General features: G+C 45.9%; 1 protein-coding gene across 5 annotated transcripts in view; it reads right to left on the minus strand.

Annotated features, from left to right (window-relative positions):
• The window catches only part of LOC146194276 (uncharacterized), a 288,211-nt gene that overhangs the window by 210,564 nt on the left and 54,164 nt on the right, over positions 1-23,483 (minus strand). The window contains exon 1 of one of the 5 annotated variants that reach the window (XM_084596039.1): positions 2,549-2,708. The exons of the other annotated variants lie outside the window; for them this stretch is intronic. The gene's annotated coding sequence lies outside the window, so the exon portion shown is untranslated. Of the gene's footprint in view, positions 1-2,548; positions 2,709-23,483 lie in introns of those variants that run through there. 5 annotated transcript variants of the gene reach the window in all.

Below are 23,483 nucleotides of genomic sequence, written 5' to 3' on the forward strand. Positions count from 1 at the left end.
GATTAGTAATTAGTGCACTCAAGGGTTAATCACTAATGAATGAATAATTGATTAATTTGCCATTATTATTAATTAGTACCTTAATACTTAATTCGTAATTAGTAGTTAATAATTAGTGATATATTTATTTGCTTTGTCAATAATTAGTAATTGATCATTGATTGCCATAAGGACATATAAGGCATGCCTTCGGGCATAATTATTAAATAAATAAAAATAAATACTGTGGTAGTGCTCTGTGATTAGTCAAGACCTTAACGACGTCATCACGTCTCCACTAATCAGAGCCGCCGCAAAAGCATGACACTTTTGCTGACGACAACGATGAGGCAATAAAGGCTTTCGCCTTATACTTGTTTTCGACACGTTCTAACTGAGCGCCTGCAAGATGCGGTTCACTGGCGCCCCTCGCGACAGAAAGTGCCAATTATTTTGGTATTCGCCTCACTCTTCTCAAAGCGCTCGCCTGAAAGTTGTCCGAGGAAGCAGTCTCATCACAGCGATCCCCGGTGACAAAAAAAAATCCCCGCTTTTAACATCCGCGTCAAGGTCCACTATTGCAGCTGCCGATAGCTGTTGACATCACTCGTCAAAGAGGAACAGACCATTCACTCCCTCTTCAAGAACTATTCATGCATGCACTACTAAATGGTGTAGGAAGGCATCACCAAAGCAAACGACGTAGATCAAAAGCGTTCGAAGCATTTGTCGTCCCCCACCAGCCTTATGGGTTTGCGAACAGTTATAGCAAATCTACTCATAGATACAATCCTAGCTTGACCGTTACCGTTGGCCTCCCTCCGAGTTACAGGTACAGAAGCTACGCGCAATGGCACCATTGCACAATTGACCATTCGGGCCCCGCTGGACTGTTCCTGAGCATTTGGAAACTCGTATCTGCCCCTATCTACACAGTATTTTAGGAAACGGTTGATTATTCTCCTCTTTCGATGGATTTTCACCTTGCTTTTGGTTTGAACACGGTATGAACTCCGAGAAAAGTGCGGCGATCCACACCACATCACCGGTTTATAGACCAACACCGATCTGTGACGTAAGCACGATGCGGTGGCGCTTCTGTCGCCAGGCTTGGCTGACTGTGGGTGAAACGTAGGATTCGCGCCCACAGGAATACATGGAACCTAAAGATTTCAAGCAGTTTTCTCATTTCACAGGACACCTATGATGTCATTATCCGGAAAAAGCAACCATGAACATCCCAGAACAGATCTTGAAAGTATGGAATCTCATTACCGAGGTGACGTATTTTTAAAACACCGCGAAACCTATGGGGTGCGAGTTGGGGGACGGCCCATATAAACACTTGCAAACACAACTTGCCGCAACATTTTGCTCGTTTCGCAAGGCACCAGAAGTGGTGGTCGGTCGTTAATTTGGCCAGCACTTTGAAGGACGGTGTGGCAAAGTATGCTGCGTCATTGCTGAGGCAATCTACTTTTAAAACCCCTCATATATTGTATAGAATCTGAGTTAGAAATGCATTCCGGCCCATACAAAATGTATGTAAAGAACGGTTCGCAAAGAAGCTGACTTTGTGCCTATGAAAGCAGTCGTTTGTTAAGAGCTGGTGCATTCTTTTAAGACCGTGAATATATGTATGCAACAACTTTTTGCGCCTAACATATCTGTAAAGCATATTTAAAAAAAAAATACGTGCGGCGCGTTTCTAGACGAACCCCCACGTTCAGGAGGCAACTTGCCAAAGCGGCCTTTTTTTTTGGTGAATGTTTTGCACCACGCCCCGACTTCATGTTGCTTGGCGAAAGTAAAAAAAAAGCATTCCAAATGCTGGCGACGCGCATGAGCCGCCTAAGGCAGTTATAATGACGCCGTCGAAACATTGTTCATTTTGTAACTTGAGAGGAATAAACCGCAAAACAACGGGCATGACGTCATTCCGTCCTGAAAACATCGATTGTAGGTAAGTGGAGGCGGTAAGTACTAAAATGAATGGATATGTAGTTGTGTCGCGATACATGCATGTGGTGAGCAAGCCGTAAGCAAACATTTTGAGAGGTATTATGCTCCGACGCCCCTGCGCTGTACGGAAAGAAAACAGAAAGACGAGAAAACCGCACAGAAAGCACAGAACGATATATGAGAACCATAGCGGTATCATGGGGAAAAGAAAATAAACGAAAAAATAGTTACCTAGCACACGTGTCCGTTGATTACCTTGCCCGCACCCACCTGATTCAAAATAATTGTAGGCCTCCAGAGACCTGTATGTCTGGACGGTCTCTGCAGTGAAACGACTCAGAGAAAACTCAAATACACTACAGTTTTTGTCTTGCCCACTGGTGGCAGAGCGCCCGCGTGAGTCCGGAGAACTTCCCACTAGGTTTCAGGCATAGCAAATGGGTCCGGCTGCACATTGCCGTATGCGCAGCTTTTCATTGTAGCGCCGTTCATCTAATTCCGAGAAGCTGTTCACGCGGTCTTACATTGCTGCAGTGCACACTACATTCTCTTACAAGTACTGCAAGTCAGACGATTTACGGGACTGTTCACAGCATGACAGACTGACCGCGCACAGTTGCAGATGGCCATGCACCACCGGCGCCGTAGCTTGCAGACGCACCGGAGCTGGAGGCGGCCACGGTGGGTATCGCCAGAAGCGCTGTCGTCTTCTGCAATGCGCGACTCCGGTCCATATTGTCGTACAGCCTTTGACAACTGTTTTTAAATGTAATTCTATGTAGGGTGTATGACTTCAGCGACAGTATTCGCAACTGTAATGAACGACAGGGGGCGCTGCGAAGTCTGGCCACACCGAACCGTCAGGCGGATCCGAACCGTCAGAGTTATTTAGAAGCAGCTAAGAAGCCGGCAAAAAAGGAAGAAGTAAGGAAGAATGAAAATACCAGAGATAAGGACACAGATACCCTAAAGCAGGAGCCAACAGTTGGGAGAGGGAGAGAGAAGGCCCAGTGCTTATCGCCGGAGATTCTAACATGAACAGGTGCAAGCGAGATATCTTGGAAGTGTAAGGGGTGATAAGAGAGTGATGGTTGGAGCCTTCCCAGGGAGAACAATGAGGGCAGTGCTGAAAGAGAGTAAAAATAGGCTGTTTAAGAATTCCGCAGAGCGCAGTATGGTAATAGTAGCCGCGGGGCTAAACGATGTCCTGACGCAGAAGTGGTGGAAAATTTAGCTAAGGGAGTTGACGAAATCAGGGAGATAGCACAGCAGACGCAGATAGCTGTATGCACAGTACCAGAGGTGCTAGGATTGAACGGAAAGCTGGAAAAGGACGGGGTGACAGTTAATCAGGACATAAGAAAGTTAAGCCTGGAGAAGCGTTTCGAAGTGGTTGAGGTAAACAGGGAGGTACATAAAGCAGGTTTTGGTAGGGCTTTTCAGCGAGATGGCATTCATTTCAACAGAAGGGTGGGAGCAGAGATCGGCTGGCGCCTGGCAGGCAGGGCTGTAGCTTTTTTATGGGGTCCGCGAGGACTCCGTGCACAGAGGTAGTTAGAAGTGAAGCAGAAGAAAGTAATAATGGAGGCTGAGCCCCTCAAAATTGCCCAAGTAGCACACATTACATGGCCCACCGGGGGCCCGTATGGGCAAGTTGGGCTTGGGCAACCACAATAACACCCACGAGGGCCCGCTTTAGGGATCAAGCGGGCAAGCCCAAATTGGGCTTGCCCCTGTTTTTTTCATTTGGGCATTATATAGGCGTGGAAAGGGCTAACTGAGTACATATTCCCACATCTGGCCCTCAAGGGTCCCGCTTGGGAAATTTAGGGCCGATGCAAATGAAATTTGGGCTTTATGTAGGAAACGCATGGGCTGATCTAATTGGGGCTGCCCACTCAAAAGCCGAATAGGTCCCGCATGGGCAGCGGCGGGGCTAAATACGGGTATGCCCGCACATTGTCTACATGAGACCCTTGAGGGGTACTTGAGGGAAGGTCAGACGTAAATCTGGAATTCATGCAGAAAATTCCTGGGCTGCCCCAAATAGGGTTGCCCACCAAAAACCTAGATAATTTCCGCGTGGGCCGTAGCGGGGCAGGCAATTGCTCCTTCCCACTTCTGCCCGCATCGGTCTCTTGCGGGGCAATTTAGGGCAGATGCGATGCAAATGTGGGCCTAAAGCAAATAGATGACGGGCTAGTGGCTGCCCACGCAAAAACCGAATAGGTCCCGCATGGTTTGCGGCCGGGATGAAAAGCGACCACACCGCCACGCTGCCCACACGGGTATTTCTTGGGGTACTTGCGGGAAATTGCAATATATATTCGTAGTCCATGCGGTAAAATCAAGATCAGCCCAATTGGGGCGGCCGATGAAATGCCGCGGTGGGCCCCAAATTTGCCGTAGGCGGGCTTACGGCTCTGAAACGTCTCCACCCTATCTTTAAGGCACCATTTTATTTATGTAAATCATGTTATACCGGCTACTAATTGCCTCTTCTGGAGGTTTCACATAACTGTCCTAAGCATACCTATGCAATGAATAAAGACTATTTATTTTTACTCTAACAACTACGTTAATTATGCAGTGTCGACAGAAAATATGCAAGAGTCACTGTTCCGCTTTACGTGTATGCACTGAACGACCTCCAAATGTTTCCTGCGGCATTACTATACTACACGCACCACCGAAATAAACATTCAGACCAACATGTTGGGGTTGTTGTGGACCAGCCCACATTAGTGTAGTGTTGGGAATAAATTTCTCTCATGTTACTGAGTGTCGCATACAAGGAAAAAAATAGCGCACAATGTTTCACAATTGATTATTGGAATTTGGGCAGCCCTGAAAATGCCCCGGGCAGCCCCGAAAATAATGATTGATGGCCTAGACAGGAAAAGTAGAAAGGTAGGCTTAAAAATCAATATGCAGAAGACTAAGGTAATGTTCAACAGCCTCGGGAAGGAACAGCAGTTTACATTAGGTAGCGAAATACTGGAAGTAGTAGGCGAATATGTCTACTTAGGACAGGTAGTAACCGCAGATCCGGACCACGAAAAGGAAATAACAAGAAGAATAAGATTGGGATGGAGCGCATTTGGCAAGCACTCGCAGATTATGACTAGCAGCTTACCGGTATCGCTCAAGAGGAAAGTATACAACAGTTGCATATTGCGTGTGCTGACCTATGGGGCTGAAACGTGGAGGCTAACCAAGATAGTTCTACTTAAGTTGAGGACAACCCAGAGGGCTATGGAACGAAAAATGGTAGGGGTAACAATAAGAGACAGAAAGCGTGCAGAGTGGGTCAGAGATATAACTCAAGTTACCGACATTCTAGTAGAAATTAAGAAGAAGAAATGGACATGGGCAGGACATGTAGTGCGAAGAGAGGATAATCGATGGTCGCTGAGGGTAACAAACTGGATTCCAAGGGAAGGAAAGCGTAGCAGGGGGCGGCAGAAAGTTAGGTGGGCGGATGAGATTAAGAAGTTCGCAGGGGTCAAGTGGATGCAGCTAGCACAGAACCGGGTTAAGTGGAGAAATATGGGAGAGGCATTCGCCCTGCAGTGGGTATAATCAGGCTGATGATGATGATGAAAATGCCAGATTCAACCCATCAGGGCAGCACGTGGGCCAGCCCAAAACGGACTGGCTTTCGCAAATCCCGCGCCTGTATAATTCAGGTATTGGAGGGATTAATCGACTTAAAATTAAAACCTTGATCAATGGGATGGCATTGCCTGCACAAATGTGGGACCCATTAATGATTCTGGTGTGCTGCCCACATTCGTCTACCGTGGCTGAATGCGGGCAGCCCTATTTGGGCTGCCCACACGGATACAGATTGGGACCGATAGCGGCAGAATTGGGCAGCCCATGCGGGGCCCCTCTGGGTACGTGTTGCAAATCCCGCATGGGGCCCGTATGGGCTGCCCACACGGGCCCAACGCGGCCCCCACGTCATAGCCCACTTTGTGCTACTTGGGTGCAAAGAGTAGGTCGAGAAAGAAAAGTACAAAAACGAAATTTAGCACTAGGATCAGCTACATAAATATGCAAGGAGGTAGAAAAAGAGCGAAATGGCTAGAGATGGAACAGCAGTTGAAGGATGACAAAATAGATGTGTACGCTCTTTGCGAGACTCATCTGAGGGATCTAGAAGATCCGCCGTTTATAAAAGGCTACGTCTGGGAAGGGTACAACAGAACGAGAACGGAAAAAAGGGTGGAGGGGTAGGTACGTTGATACACCAGGGAACAAATTGGCAAAGAATTAAATCATCTTGTGAAGAGCATATCTGGGTTTCAGGAACAATTTCAGGCATAAAGACATGGATAGGGGTAGTTTATTTAAGAACAGGACATCAATGCAGGCAAGAAAACAAGGATCTTGTTGAATATCTCAGTAACGATGTAAGCCAGTTTGGAAACGGGGACAATATTATTCTACTGGGGGACATGAACGGCCACATGCTAATGCTAGATTTCTGTGAGCGACACGATCTGGTTATAGTAAACAAAGAAACAAAATGTGAAGGCCAAATCACGTGGGAATTCCGCAACAGGCCGACGACCACTGACTATTGTCTAATGTCGCAGGAAATTTATAGCAAGGTCACAAAAATGGAAATAGACGAAGAAGGGGAGTGTAGTCTAGGAAGTGATCATAAACGTATTAGTCTGCAGATGAGGCCCATGATGAAAACAGAAATGGCACTTAGACAAAACGTAAACGCAAAATTAAACGACGATCAAATAGCAGCAGACCTAGAGGAAGCAATAGAGAAAAGCCCCATGGAAGACTGGGATTATGAACAGGTAGAACTACTCATAAGGAGGAAAATTCAGGAAGTTAAAGTAGCAAACCGCTGGAATAGAAAGAGGAAGCCACGGAGCTGGTGGAATAAGGAATTCAGGGAAGCTATTGAACAACGACGGGCTGCTTCAAGGGAACACCGAATGGCAAAGAAAGCACAGGTATCTCAGGAGGAAATCGACCAAAAATGGGAATCATATCGACAAAAGAAACATGAGGTACAGGCCCTCGTCCAAAGTAAAATAAAGCAGTCCACCGTTCGCTGGATGGCTGACATACACGATGCCTCTAGAGGCGAAGCAAGAAAATTCTGGAACCATATAAGCTGGCTAGGGAAGAAGAATCAAAGAAAGTAGGATCGGATTCAAGATAACGAGGAAAATTGTTTAAAGGGAGACAACGCAGTGAACTACATTACATCAGTTCTAGCCGAGTCATTTAAGAGCGACGATAGGGCAATCTCCGCAAATCAGGAAGCAACACAAGGTAGCAGAATACAAAGCAGCTTAGAACTGACCAATCAAAACTAGAAAAAGGCAGAAAAAAAATATTCCTAAAAACACACCTACAGGAATAGATGGAATTCCGATTAAGCTGATTAATGAACTCGGTCCAAAAAGTAAGGAAACGTTGTTAAAAGCTCTGGAAACAGTCATAACGATAAGCATATTCCGGACAGCTGGCGGCAGAGTAAAATGAATTTAATTTATAAAGGGAAAGGAGAAAGGATGCACATAAAATTCCAAAGGCCGATTACCATAACATCTGTTATGTACAGGTTGGCCATGCAGGCGGTGAATTTAAAGGTGCAAGAATGGTTAGAAAGTAACAACATACTCGGAGAACTTCAGAACGGCTTTAGAAATGGTAGGCGCTTAGATGATAGCCTGTTCGTGCTTACCCAATGCATCGAAATATCTAGAGTGGAAAGTAGACCTTTATATTTGGCCTTCCTGGACGTAAACGGGGCGTACGACAACGTAAGCAGGGAACTCCTGTGGAACATATTAAAAGAAGAAGGTATCGGTTATGAGATAATAGAGTTCCTACAGGAAATATACAGGGATAACAAAGTAGAAATTACATGGGAAGGGATAAGAAGTACGCAAGATGTCAAAGTATGCAAAGGATTAAGACAAGGCTGTCCTCTATCACCGGTGCTGTTCATGCTTTATATGATAAACCTGGCACGGAGGATACAAGACAGTAACCTAGGTTTTAACCTGTCATATAGATTAGGTGGAAAGGCGGTAGAGCAGCGCCTCCCCGGTTTGATGTATGCAGACGGTATTGTGCTGCTAGCTGAGAGTCTGGAAGAATTGCAAACTCTAGTTAAGTATTGCGGAGACGAAGGGGACGCTCTAGGCTTCAGTTTCAGCGCAGTTAAGTTGGGTCTGATAATTTTCAACGGCTGAACTGATCAGGGTCTTAAAATACAAGGCCATGAAATACCTAGAGTAGCTGAATATAAATATCTGGAGGTATGGGTAAACGAAGGATTGGCATACATTGGAAAGCATGAGTAATAACTTAAGGCCAAAGGGCGAAGAAATGCCGGGATAATGAAGCATAAGGCATTGTGGGGATACAATAGGTATGAGGTTTTGAGGGGTATTTGGAAAGGAAATATGGTGCCCGGACTTACTTTCGGAAATGCGGCTTTGTGCCTAAAATCAGAGGTACAGGCGACATTAGAAATAAATCAGAGATCCCTTGGACGATTAGCACTAGGTTCCCACGGCAAAACTACAAATGAGGCGGTACAGGGAGATATGGGCTGGGCATCTTTCGAAGTACGGGAAGCACAGAGTAAAATATCATATGAGGAACGCCTGAGGAAATTGGACAGTAACAGATGGGCAGCTAAAGTACTTAAATACCTGTACTTAAAAAGCGTGGACTGACAATGGAGGAAAAGAACTAGGAAACTAACTAGTAAGTATGCTAGTCACAAGGACGGAGAAATAAAGAGCATTAAGCAACAGGTGAAAAACACAAAAGGTAAAAATTGGATAAATTCGATGGCAATGAAACAGAGTGTGGAATTATACCGTAAGTGGAAAATGCAGATCAGGAAGGAAGATCTCTTTGAGAACTCAAGAGGCAGTGACCTACTTTTGGAAGCTAGATCAGGGTGCCTTAGAACACGCAGCTACAAAAAGAAATTTAACAATGGAGATGACGCATGTGCTGTATGTGGAAACTCCAGTGAAACAATTGACTATATTATTCTCGAATGTAATGGTATCCATCCGGAAGTTGATGCAGGCGCAATCACTGATCCTGAAGCTCTGGGGTTTTGAGATACCAGTGGCCGGGTGAATAAACTGGCGGTGGAAACTAGCAAAAAACGACTGGAAGATTGGTGGCTTAAAAGCAGAGAAGTAACATAATGTAAGTAATGTAGGAACAAAAATTTAATAAATAGAATGATGGTTTAGTTAACCATTCTAAATCAATAATTAAGATATATGGAGAAAAATGAGCATGATAGCTACTGCTACCACCCCGTTTCAAAGGGGACGCTCCTATATGCCATTCATTCCATCCATCCATCCACACTGGGCAAGATGGCGGAAATATGTGGGGTCCCGCGTAACTCGTCCATTGAAAATGTATTGTTGTTCCTTGTTTATGACGAAACTTGTAGTGTTTTGTGAAAAGTGGTCGCGTTTGTCACGGTTCACGCTTCATTCTGACATGCCCTAAGTGTACCAGGGACTATCAGACCGAAGTTCAGGCGCGGCGTTGCTGAAGATCCTCAAAAAATCGTGATCAGCTGACGAACGTGTTTACGAAATCTACCGTGGAGAAAAGCGACGTTTGTCGCCGATGCTGCTGAGAGGCGGAAGCACGTTGGCACTGCAGTGTGTGTACATATTGCTACAGGTAAGGACTTCAATGATTTCGCCATTCTTCAGCGTGAATGGAAAGGCGCCGCGCTCATCGTGCGAACCTCTGGTCGTTGCGCTTGTTGCCGCTGTTTGATAGCGCTCAGCTGTAAAGGCTTTTTTTTTTTTAGAGCGCAGCTCTTTAGCGCCCGTTCCTGGGTTTCGCATCGGCGTCGGCCTTGTAACCAGCTCTGCCCCCCTTTCAGCCCCCCTCTTCCTGCGTGGCGCCAGCCGCGCGTGTTATCTGATTGCTGCGCGCGTTTCCCCGTTCGCCGCTGCTTATACCCCCTTCCCCCCCCCCCTCTTCCTACGTGGAGGCGAGGGTGCTCTCCGATTGCCGCAACGACGGCTCCCTATCAGCGGATCACGGTGCGTGCATCCCAAGCCGAAACGCAGTGTTACGTTCTCTTCACTCGCTAGCAGCGTCAGCGGCATCAGTCAGACGCTGCTATCTGATCGTCGCGGAACGTTCCTATGGGCTCACGCGCTGCCTCCCGCGACCTCCCGATAACTTAATTGCTCTCTTCATTTCTCCGACCACAAAGCTTCTTTTATGACAGCCAAGAACTGTTATTGGAGTGTTTCTTGAAGGAATACCTGTGAAAAATAAAAAAAAATAAAGTTGTCTGTAATTGTACATACGTGTCCTGCTCGAAATCTTCGCCTCAATCTATCGAAAAGGTGAAACAGCTGATGAGCTGCGCTCAAATTTCGCATTAGGCAGTAACGTAATCGTCGGCAATTTTTTTTCATTCTTACAGTTGTTGTTTTTTCGTTTCCGAGGATAACATGAGCTATTCATGGCGATAAGGGTCATCACGATTATTTTAAAAAACAATGTCCTTTTTTTGATTAGATTTGACTTGTGCGCGATAGCGTTTAAATTAACAGCGCATTTCACAAAACTAGTAAAACAATTCTTTCATGATTGATGGTGTCGCTTGCATTGCTCAGTGTGAATTCCAGTACGCAGATGTCTTGCGTTTACGTGTTATGTCGCTACGCCGACTGTCTGTGTCGTGCATTTGCTTTCCTCGAGAGTGCGAGCGTGATTAGTGATGCCTTCGAAACCTGCGTCGCCTCTTTCGCGTGTGTATCTATGTCTACGCTATCGGATACCATAAGCTCGTTCTCTAGCGAGGTCCTCGGGAATTTTCACTCCCGCAGGCAGTCTGCGACCGAGAAGCTTGCTAGTATAAATAACGTATTGTGTCGTATTCACACGCTGCTCGCCCGTCTGGCTTGTGTCTACCTTTCGACGAAGTACTTCTAACCCAGTTACAGGGTAAAAAAAATAAAAAAGGCTCTAAGAAAATTGATTAAAAGGCAGGCAGGAAAGTAAATGGTATCTCACCTATTACTTTTTAACTGGCCAGGTTTCAATGCGCATGGCATCGCTTTTGTAGGATGGGTGGCAAGAGAGTTCTTTATTTTTATTTTTCATTTTTTGGCACCGGCTTCTGAGTTTGAAACTTCTCTGGTTACATGATATATATCTTGTTCTCTATAGACTGCAAAGTACCACTAGGAAGATATTTGAGGAGATAAAAAAATTCCGTTTGAGGAAGAATATGCTTCTGCATATTTTCGAGGCTAATAACTCGAGCATGGTACAAGAAGAGCCACTTGCCCTTTCTTTCTTAGGAGGCGAAACGATGGAGGCGAAACAAAGAGGCGTCCGTGTGCTGTGCGACGTCAGCGCACGTTAAAGATCCCCAGGTAGTCGAAATTACTCCGTAGCCCTTCACTACGGCTCCTCTTTCTCTCTTTCCATTTTCACTCCCACCTTCATCCCTTCCCTTACGGCGCGGTTCAGGTGTCCACATAGCAAGTGTGACAGATACTGCGCCTTTCCCTTCCTGTGAACCAATTATTATTATTATTATTATTATTTCTTAGGATCGTAGACCTTTTTTACTAGACTGTGGAACAGCATATTGTCACGCGCCTTCGTAGAACGTCGACGGAAGATGAAGAAGAGCGGTCGGGTAGAACGGTGAAGAAGAAGAGCAAGGGCAGAGGAACGTTTGTACGCTTCGCCTCAGTCCTGTTTGTACCGATCCCTGTAAATAAACCACCCGTGCGTACAAAGCACGTAACAATATGATTGTTATTTTTATTGTGTTGTTTTAAACACGTTTCTTAAGACGTTACATATCTTTGGTAAAAGAATTGCATCATTTTGTTTCTTAAACTTCAGTTGCTATCTCCCTTGTGAATAATTCTATTTTTACGCTGTTTACAGAGGCTTTAATAATAATAATAAGGGTTCACAGGAAGGGAGAGGCGCAGTATCTGTCACATTTGTAGCTCTGGACACCTGAACCGCGCCGTAAGGGAAGGGAGGAATGTTGGAGTGAAAGCGGATAGAGAGAAAGGGGAGCCGTAGTGGAGGGCTGCGGAGTAATTTCGACCACCTGGGGATCTTTAACGTGCGCTGACATCGCACAGCACACGGACGACACTGCGTTTCGCCTCCATCGAAACGCAGCCTTCAGCGAAGTTGATGTGGACGGCTGGCCTATTCAGCTGCATTGTTAAAAAATACAATCAGAAGAATGAAAAACACTACCAGTAAATAAAAGAGCACTGCGGTAGATAGAAATTGTATAAAGATAAAATTATGCTGTAACCATAATTTTATCTTTATACAATTTCTATCAACCGCAGTGCTCTTTTATTTACTGGTAGTATTTTTCATTCTTGTGATTGTACTTTTTAACAATACAGCTGAATAGGCCTGCCGTCCACATCAACTTACTTCGCTGAAGCCTCCACGGCTTCATCTTTTTTACCATCTTTACCAGACAACAAGGCTTGCTTCTCAGACGCTTGACGACCTGCTCAAGCTGATTGACAGAGCGCGCAAGACGGCAAAGGCCACTGGGGCCCTGGAATGAGGGCCCCACCAACGCCGGGAGAATTTCCTTTGTGTAAATAAAGTTTTTCATTCATTCAGCCTCCCAGTGTATCCAAATAACACCCCAAAAGACTAGAACATCTTATAATTTGAGGAAAAGGGTGCTCTTTACCTTGTAGAAGTTTAGAGGTTGGAGGTAGCATGGTGCTGTATTGCATGACTAAGAAATAAACTTTGATGCTCTATCTATTTTACAAACTATGCATCTGCAGTCTGTGCAAGCACAATTCATGCAAAATTCTCATCAGACCCCCCCCCCCCCCCCATCCATTGCTTACACGAATCTTAAAAATAAACCGATCTGTAATCCAGCCAGTATTGCTTGAACACCAAAAGAAAATTTTGTATTATTTTCATGCAAAAATGGCTACAGATAAGAATACTAAGTTGAGATACACAAGATAAGCATCAGTTTACTCCAGTTTCCTATCTCTGGGTGCTGTGCCCATGAACTGGTGAATTAAATTCAATTATGGAGCACTTGAATGGTAGGTAGGTGACACAACTCGCCTGAACACCATCTAAGAGTATTTTGCAGTGATGATTATTGTATCTTGTGTGAATATATTCTATGACGCGGCTGCATTCTAGACACCTTAAGACGCGTTTGTAAAAGTGTACTATGCACAAATCATCACAGTTCCTTTACAAAGGCTAGCGGGCATTCTTAGTCGACACTGGGAGGAGGTAAAAATATTTATTCGGGCATCGGATCTTCAGTAAAGTAGTTCACGAACTGTTAGACTACCAAACTAACCTCTCTAAAGCTAAGTATTGTGCTTATCTGTGATTGTAAATACTTCATAATTTTGTACATTAAAGCCCCACTCCACATAAGGTTTAAATCTGTAGGACATACAGTGACCATTTTTCAGTTAAACACTTTCTAGTACCAAATGTACCCCACACATTGTAGCTGATGGTTTTAAGCTTGGTTGCTTCACTTAAAAATGATTTATGGTGACGAGCAGGCTTCATGCGTCTTTATACAAGCCTATCAGTTTATGGCCAACCTCTTCCACATTTCATATATCGTTCAGATACTTAGCTCAATTCCTTCAATCTTTTTGCGGTTGGTTTGGTTAAGCCCAGCGAAGGTTCGCTTGATCGAAATTCTTAGACTGTATTTCATTCTCTTGAGATTTCTTTGTGCTTGGATATTCACGAGTGTTGCATGGCTACTGCTGATGGAGATTGGTGTTCATTTGTAAAACAATGCTTTTGTAAGTGCAGTAATATTTTGTCAGTTAATATGTATGTTATTGTTGTGCAGTAGGGATTCTGCAGGTCTGCCACTCACAAACAGATGCATGCCTCCAGCACCTGCCTAAGCAATTTCCTCTATGACTTCTTCCTCCATTCGTTCCTCTTCCTGTATTCTTCTATAAATTAGGACATGACCACTTTATGTGTTTGTTATAGCTGTTAAAAGATTAAGACACAAAAGTACAGTGCAAAACTGTTAGGGAGAAAACTAGCGTATCATTCACTGGTTTTTAATAAAAATAATTCATGTATAATGTCTGACAGTGCGTTCTCATGAGAAAACAACACAGTTCCTGCTCACGGCAAGCTGATCCCAGCAATGCTGAAGTTGTAGCAGGAAAACACTGCTCTAAATATTAAACATTGGTAGATGATACTCATGTGTCAACTCCAGATGAAAGGATAAAGTGTGGCCTCAGTGACTGCGGAAACACTATGTTCCAGGCAAAGGCTGTGCTGATTACCTTGTCTGTATGTAGGAAGTAGTTTTGCATTTCATGTAAGCTGCACTACAGATGCATGCCTCCAGCACCTGCCTAAACAAGTTACTCTATGACTTCTTCCTCCATTCGTTCCTCTTCCTGTATTCTTCTATAAATTAGGACATGGCCACTTTATGTGTTTGTTATACCTGTTAAAAGATTAGGACACAGAAGTACAGTGCAAAACTGTTAGGGAGAAAACTAGCGTATCATTCGCTGGTTTTTAATAAAAATAATTCATGTATAATGTCTGACTGTGCATTCTCATGAGAAAACAACACAGTTCCTGCTAACAGCAAGCTGATCCCAGCAATGCTGAAGTTGTAGCAGGAAAACACTGCTCTAAATATTAAACATTGGTAGATGATACTCATGTGTCAACTCCAAATGAAAGCATAGTGTGGCCTCAGTGACTGAGGAAACACTATGTTCCAGGCAAAGGCTGTGCTGATTACCTTGTCTGTATGTGGTAAGTAGTTTTGCCTTTCATGTAAGTTGCACTGCAGAACAGCTAATAATGCGTACTTATGCTTTATGTTACATGGCTGTCATATCTTATGTTCTTTCTTTACCTGATACCCATTTATAGTTCCACTTAACTCGAACAATGTCACACTTCTTGCTGTTGCCTACTTGGCTTCAGATGGTGTAAACTGGAAAAGTGAGAAAGGTGCAGAAAGCAATACTTTTCAAGAGAACTCTATATGTCGAGCGCAAGCACGTATTGAGGTACAGTATGTCGCTACTATTTAGACATTGATGCATTAGTGCTTTGTTAACACAAGCGTGCAGTTCACTGAAAAACGTTTGTGGCACCTTCCTGAATTAACTTGTTGCCTAGACTAATTTTGCGCTAAGGATGCCGTCTGAAGCTGAAAACCATCTAGCCCGTCTAAAAGTTCTTTTATGCCTAGACTGAGTGGCTTATTTAACGGTTAGGAGGATGCAAAAGCATGTGCGGCTGGGTGTAAACATTAGAAATGCTCTGCTGCAAAGAGAACAAGAAATCTGATATCAAGTGCAGAAGGCACACAGCAATAAATGCTTGTGCCAGATGATGTGCCTTTAACCTTGTATGCAGCAGTGTGACAATAGAGCATTGGAAAAGTGACAAATGGAAGTCGTGGTCATCTAGTATCAAATAAAAACAAACTAGGGTTGAGGGGCAGCCTAGTTCGGAAGCAAACATTTCAACAAGACTTCTCTTCAGCCCAGAAGAACACATATTTTCTTGTTGAAATGTTTACTTGCGAACTGAGGCCGAGGCAAGTGCAAACTGAGCCAAGCTTGCCGTAGAGTATCTTTTTGTCCCCGCTCCCTGCATTTTTCTGTAAAAATGCTGAATAAAGATTGAATTAAATGCTCATTGCAACCCTTACCTGGTTTGTTTTCTTTGATTCTGTGTGTACATGTTCCCCTTATTCTAACCCGGTTATGTAATGAGTGCTTATGCACATTTACTATACTCTCGTGCACTGCATATGTAGAAAAACATTCTCAAGAAGTTGTGAAATTAAATAAATATTAGCTGCTATGCAGAAAGCCATTACCTTTAATAGTGTGTCGTCAAACACTAAAACTGATTATTATGTTGGCTTTCTCGTACAGCTGATGGGCCTCATCCTATCAAGCTCCATTTGACAGCTGTCTTATGAGTCTCATCCTTTAGAGCAGCCGCAAATCATTTCTTTCAATTAATCGCCAGGTGTCCAAGAAAGCACACTTTACGTATGTGCAAGGAAGGTTGTGTGCATCAGTTCTGTGCGGCCAATCTGCATTCACTCACTTATTCACGGGGGTCAGTTATGCTGCAGTTGACAAGTTGACCCACTCCAGTATTTTCTGCCTAGAAAACCCTATGGCCAGTCAGAATATATGGATGCGAGAGGTGGACTGTGAAGAAGGCTGACCGCCGAAGAATTGACGTGTTTGAATTGTGGTGCTGGCAGAGACTCTTGAGAGTTTCTATGACTGCCAGAAGATCAAATCAGTCGATATTGTCGACCATAAACCCTGACTGCTCATTGGAGGGTCAAATTCTGAAGTTAAAAAGAGTGCGTTGTTGGGCGAGTCGGTCAGACATATCTTCAAGATATACTGCGCACACACAAAACATGTCTAAAGTTAAAGCTTAGGTACTTTGGTCATCTGATGAGATGAGAGGAGTCGCTGGAGAAAGCTTTGATGTTGGGAAAGGTTTAGGGTTACCGGAGAAGGGGTAGACCGTGATCCCGATGGTTAGATGGCATCCTCGATGCGATGCAGGTGAAGTTATGTGATGTTGGGAAGATAGTGACAGACCGGAAAGCGTGGCGTGATATGGTCCATAGGGTCACGAAGAGTCGGACAGGACTGAACGACTGAACTGAACTGCACTTACAAGGTGATGTTTGGACATATCTATTAAATCATTCATTTGTTTTACTGATATCCTTTTCTTACTGTGAAATGTTTACTCCAATTTTACTTCAGCATATATCACATGTTTGAAATATTCTAGAACTAAACTTGACTGGGACAAGATGGATGAAAGGCACGTGTGTATACGTAGGGCCATCAAGAACTTGAGTTCAAAAGACCGTGTGAGCTCATCTAAGTTTCATTTTGAGCACTGGCATAGATAAGATTTGATTTCAGTAAATTCTTGAGTTAATTCAACGACCCCTAATTATTTGATTAGTATAATAGTAATTAAGCTGATTTTGGATTTGACTTGTTATGTACAGTCATGGTCAGAAGTCCTGAAGCCAAATGATTTTTGTCTCAGCTGCAAAATGAAGCCGTACGGTGTCATTAAAGAATGAATTGACAAGAAATGCTATCAGACCGTTTCTGACTGTGGTAACAAATCATTTCCAGGCATTTTAAATGCCTTTACGCCTGTGACGGGTTCATTTTGCGGCTGAGACGATATTCCTTAGGCCTCAGGACTTTTGATCACTGCATGCTGCTCTGATGATTGGCGAGGTGTGATACGCATTCAAGCCCTTCACCAATTGAGCGCCCTGGAAGTGAGCTTTGTCGCCAGGGAATTACAGCTTTATTTGAGAATCTAGTAAAAAAAAAGGTACCTGTCATGTTCGGGCATCCAAGAACTGGGCGGCATAGCCGAAACATCGAAGAACGTTTATTCCTTCTACTTCGTAGCAATCAAGCGGGTTACAGCAGAGAGCACGAAGCGTACGTGCCAGCGGCTTTTTATACCCAGCGCGGGCTAGCAGGTAAGCGATAGCCGAACCGAGCACCTGCTAAGGTAGTACGCGATAACAAAACGTGTGCTTACTTCGCGCGCACACATCTCCTTCCTTCTAATGAGCACAACATCCTTTGCTACATTATACAATGCGATGATGCTATGGCCGATATCTGTCCGGAGGCCGCCGGTCCTTCAGAGGGTAGCGCCGCTCGTTTGGAGGGTCGTTTTTTGCCACAGGGGCCGGAGCTGGCTCGGTGTCGCTTCCAGGATCCCCGAAATCGGGCCAAAAGTCAGTCATTGTACTTTGCTTTGGGCTTTCGATGCTGCGAAGAAGCTGGTCTTGATGGCGACGCCAGATGAACACGCCACGTTTCGTCTTGACTCGAACCTTGAATGAAACACGGCCAGACTGTCTCACAATCGTGCCAGGAACCCATTTGTCAGGACCTCTGAAGCTCCTCACGAGGACTTCATCGTAGATGTTGAAGAGCCGCTCTTGCGCTCTGCGTCGGCGAGCTGTTGGTCAGCCACTCTTCCGCCGACTGAGGGCTTGACGGCGTCGAGTCGGGTGCGAAGTCTTCTACCTATGAAAAGGTTTGCGGGTGCTTCTCTTGTGGTCGCATGCGGCGTGTTACGTTATGTCAGCAGGGACGACTGCAGGGTGGTTTGCAGGGAGTCTTGAGGTCGTCCTTTCCGCAACGCAGATTTCATTGACTGTACAAATCTCTCCGCAAGGCCATTAGGGCTCGGGTGGTACGATGCGCTCACAATATGATGACCGTCGAAGCCTTTGACGAAGCGCTTGAAGTCTTTCGAAATGAACTGTGGACCGTTGTCGGTAACGATGGTCTCGGGTACGCCAAAACGAGAGAACAGGTCTTGGAGACACTGGATTGTATAAGCCGTAGTCTTCTCCATTATGTAAACTTCCGGCCACTTTGAGTGTGCGTCAACAACAACGAGAAATATCCTGATTTTCATGGGTCCAGCAAAATCCAAGTGGATTCTTTGCCAGGGCGACGTCGGCCATGACCAAGGATGAAGCGGAGCTGCCGCAGGTTCGTTGTGCTGCTGCTGACATTCTTGAGATCTCTTTACGTGTTGTTCAAGGTCTGCGTCGATTGCCGGCCACCATACGTAGCTCCTCGCGAGTTCTTTGCTTCTCGCGATACCGGGGTGACCCTGATGCAGTTCCTCAAGCAAGAAGTCACGGTGTTTTGGAAGCACGACTACCCCCATGCCGTACAACAAACCCTTGATGGACCGTGAGCTCCAAACGCCTGTCAAAGAAAGGTTTGAAATCCTTTTCCGTGACGTGCGCCGGCCAACCAGCACTTGTTAAGTCCAGTACTTTGCTTAATAAAGGGTCCCGCCTTGTTTCACGAGCGATGTCTTGGCCTGTAACGGGCAGCGTTTCAAAACGAAGCGAATAGAAAGTCTCACTTTCTTCTGTCGATTCCTGTTTATTGCTCTCGAGAGGCAACCGAGATAGACAATCTGCTTCCGCGTTATCGCTTGATTTCTTGAACTCAAGGGCGTAGTTGTAGGCTGACAACGTCACTGCTTACCGCTACATGCGCGCCGCTGCCATCGCGGGAATGCCAGTTTTCGTGCCAAACATTGCTTGCAGTGGTTTGTGATCAGTCACGAGTGTGAAGAACCTTCCCTAGACGTAGAAATGAAACTTCTTTACGCTGAACACAAGGGCAAGGGCTTCTTTCTCGATCTGACTGTAGTTCTTCTTGGCACTTGATACCGTGCGGGATGCAAACGGCACTGGTCGAACTGACCCATTTGCCATTTTCTGCGAAAGTACCGCGCCTATGCCATACTGAGATGCGTCGCAGGCGAGTTGAAGGGGCCGTTTCGGATCATAATGGGCGAGTACTGGAGGACAAGCCGTAACTGCTTTTATCTGGCTAAAAGCACACTGGCAAGATTCATCCCACGTCCACTCTGCGTTTTGCTTAAGTAGCTTGTAGAACGGATGTGCCAAAGTCGACAGACTTCGAACAAACTTCCCGTAATAGTTCACCATCCCCAGGAAAGACTGCAGTTGCTGCTTGTTCTTTGGAGCAAGCGCATTTAGTAGTGTAGTGCAGACACCTTTTCAGGGGATGCGCAAACACTATCGGCGTTAATCACATGGCCCAAATAATGGAGCTGTCGCTGGAAAAAAGAGCACTTATCACGCCGGATGCGCACACCACGTTCTAGCAATCTTGACAAGACGGCTTATAAATTACGGAAATGTTCTTCCTTCGTCTTGCCTGTGACCAGAATGTCATCAAGATAGCAGCTGACTCCCTTCAATCCTATTAGCATGTTGTCCATGATTCTTTGAAATATGCTTGAGGCCGATGAAATGCCGAAAGCCAGACGGTTCATTCTGTACAAACCCTTGTGCGTGTTTACAGTCAGTAGCTTCTTCGAGCTGTCGCACATCACGACCTGCTGGTACGCTCTACTGAGGACGATTTTGGAAAATTATTCTCCTCCTGCAAGCGCTGCAAGAAGATCATCGATCCGAGGCAGCGGGTAGCGGTCTACTTCCAGACAGGGATTGACGGTGGTCTTGTAATCGCCACACAGCCGGAGGGTTCCATCCCGCTTCACGACCGGTACCACAGGCGTCGCGTAGTCGCTTGTTGCAACAGGCGTTATAATGCCAAGCTTCTCCATTTTCGAAAGCTCCGCTTCTACTGCTCCTTGTAGAGCGCATGGAACGCCTCTGGCCTTTGCAAACTTAGGCTCCGACCCTTCCCGAAGGACAAGCATGGCTCGCTCTTCGGCAATAGTGCCTAGTTCGTCCTTGAAAAGCTCGGAATGACAGTCTAGCAGGGCTTCCAATTTTCGTTCCCAGTGCTTTGACATGGCATGAGACTTGGTGCTTTAAAAAAAGTAGGCTCTTCCAATCCAATCGAATATCCGGCAACCATTCTCTGCCGAGAAGTGCCGGTCCTGCAGTGTCCACGACATACAAAGGAAGCTGTGCGGTCTGGTCGTTGTGGTTCGCGACGACTTTTGCCAAACCCTTTGGTTTCACCAGCGACCCAGTGTAAGTCCACAGATTTAACGGCGCTGGCTGAAGTTTCCTACGTGGAAAAAGCTTCTTGAATTCGCGCCACGAAATGACGGATACGGCTGCGCCGGTGTCAAGCTCCATCGTCAGCAGGATGCCGTCGACGCTCAGGGGCACAGTAATTGGGGCCACGTTGACTGCTTGAAGCGATGCGGACGACTCCTTTTGGATGGATGCCAGCATCTTTACTCGTTTCCGAAGCTTTGTCTCCTTAGCTTTCCTTCCTTTGCGGCAGGTGCTTTGAATATGCCCTTTCCTGTTACAACTGTAACACGTATCGTCAATATGAGGGCACGTTTCGCTAGAATGCCTGGGTGACCCGCATCGGAAACAGCTTTGCGACTTTGCAATCGGTTTTTCAGCTCGAACTTTGTTCACATCTGGCCCTACGGGCACGCTGTTATGCTTAAACGCCGCACTTTTCGTTGCGGTTTCCATGGCAAGAGCTTTATCTACAGCCTTCTGGAAGGTTAGCTTTTTGTCTTCCGTTAATAACACACGCTGAATGTCTTCGCGGAATAAACCACAAACGAAACAGTCCCGGAGCGCTTCATCCACAAAACTTACAAATTCGCAACTCTGCACCAGGCTTCGAAGTTCAACGGCAAATTGGGCAATGGTCTCCCCACTTAGCTGTGATCGCTTGTAAAACTTCGCACGCTCGGCAATGACGGACTTCTGCGGCGCCAAATGATCGCCTAGGAGTTTCAGCAGACTGTCAAACCCTTTTGAGCACGGTACGTCTGGTGCTGTTAACGACTTCAGCAGCGCATAAGTCCTTACGCTGATGACGGTTAGAAAAGCAGGAACCTTCTTTTCGTCGGGAACATTGTTAACCAAACAGTAAGCCTTCAGCCTTTCCTCATACGAGCGCCAGTCGCTCGTGGTCTAGTCAAAAGCTTAATGTCACCAGTATTTCTCATGACTCACTTGAAGTTTTCCGACGCCGTGATGCTGTCTTCAGGAATTCCACCACCGGGCAATCTTCGAGGCAGGAATCTCTCGACACTGGAGACAGTTTCCTTATGCTGCGAATTCCGTGCGGCAATCCCATCCTCGTCGCCAATATGTCATGTTCGGGCATCCAAGAACTAGGCGGCGTAGACAAAACATCGAAGAGCGTTTATTCCTGCTACTTCGCAGCAATCAAGCGGGTTAGAGTAGAGAGCACGAAGCGTACTACGTGCCAGCGGCTTTTTATACCCAGCACGGGCTAGCAGATAAGCGATAGCCGAACCGTGCACCTGCTAAGGCAGTACGCGACAACGAAACGTGGGCTTACTTCGCGCGCACACAACAGCGCCTTCTTGATCAGTTCACCGCGCCTGTCGCCGACAAACCTATACCGATTCTGTGATATTATTCAAGGGTGACAAGCTGCAATGCCAAACGTGAGCGGCCGCATAGGCGAGCGTGATCACACAACGGACCCAATTTCCGCAACACGTGCGGTACAAGATCGAGGGCAGTCACGCGCTGCGTGGCCTGCAGATCTCGGGACGCCTGCCTGACGCGGCGAAGAATTAAGCCGATCGTCGTAGAGTGCTCCCTTACACGCATTTGATGATGACGTTCCTAGCGGAACTAGCTTACAAAGCGCTATGATCAAGCTGTCACAAACTATAGGAGTTGTTTATACGTGCGCCGATCGAATTTCGTACGTGACGCGAGAAGTCGAGCTGCGTAGTACGTATTGTTGTTCACTCGTACTTATCCGTAAGTGTTCCGTCCCTGGGGAAGGTTAGTATAAGGCAGTTTATACCAGGAAAGCAATCGTACAACAAAAACTGACGAGACTACATGTAGACGGCACTTTCAATGCGTTCCGCGGATATTGAAAATGCATCGATTCTTTGGCGCCGATCGCTGGATCACGAAGTAATTACATGAAACAATGTGCCACTGTGCTGCGGAACGGCTGCAGAATCGGTTTGCTGTTGGTTTTGTCCTTTTTCGCGGTGCTACGAGCGCTTTGCTAGCGGGTTTCCATAGCGCGAGCAAGAGGCGTCTGCTACTGGACCTCTTTGGCGCGTTTGCATGGTTTTGCCGCCAGGTGCCGCATGGATTGCTGGAATCGCGAATTATCAAGCTAATTTACCCCATGCGGCAGCATAAACAAAACGGCGTGATTTGGTACTTGAGCCTTTTAGGGCTGTCCGGATTCGCAACAAATTATTCGGGGAGTTTTAAAAGTATACTGCCTCCATAATGACGGAACACACTTTTTCACACACTTCTGCAAAGCGCTGGTCAACGTTTAGCGACCCGCCACCACTTCTGGTGCTCTGCGAAACGAGAAAAATGTTGCAGTAAGTTGTGTTTGCATGCGTTTCTATGGGTCGCCCTCCCAACTCGCACACCCATATGTTTCGCTGCGTTTTAAAGATGCAGAAAGTGAAGTGGAACTCAAGAGACTTTTGATGCGCGTACAAGAAGAGAGTGAGACGTTTGGGCTTAAACTGAACATTAAAAAGACAAAGATCATGGCGTCTCGCCCTATCAAGTCCTGGAGCATCAATGGACAAGAAGTGGAAGCTGTGACAGATTTTCTCTTCTTGGGCTCCAAGATTACCTCGGAAGGAGACTGCAGCCATGAAATTAGAAGACGCCTGCTTCTGGGAAAGAGAGCAATGGTTATCCTTGACCGCCTAGTAAAGAGCAGAGACATTAGTCTGCCAACCAAGATCCGTATAACTCGTGCTATGGTCTTTCCAGTTGTGATGTATGAATGCGAGAGTTGGACTGTGAAAAAGGCTGACCGCCGAAGCATTGACGCGTTTGAATTGTGGTGCTGGCGAAGACTCTTGAGAGTTCCTTGGACTGCCAGAAGATTAAATCAGTCGATATTGTCGACCATAAACCCTGACTGCTCATTGGAGGGTCA

This window comes from Amblyomma maculatum, chromosome 3, assembly GCF_055883805.1.
Source record: "Amblyomma maculatum isolate TAMU_Amacu chromosome 3, ASM5588380v1, whole genome shotgun sequence".
NCBI lineage: Eukaryota > Metazoa > Arthropoda > Arachnida > Ixodida > Ixodidae > Amblyomma > Amblyomma maculatum.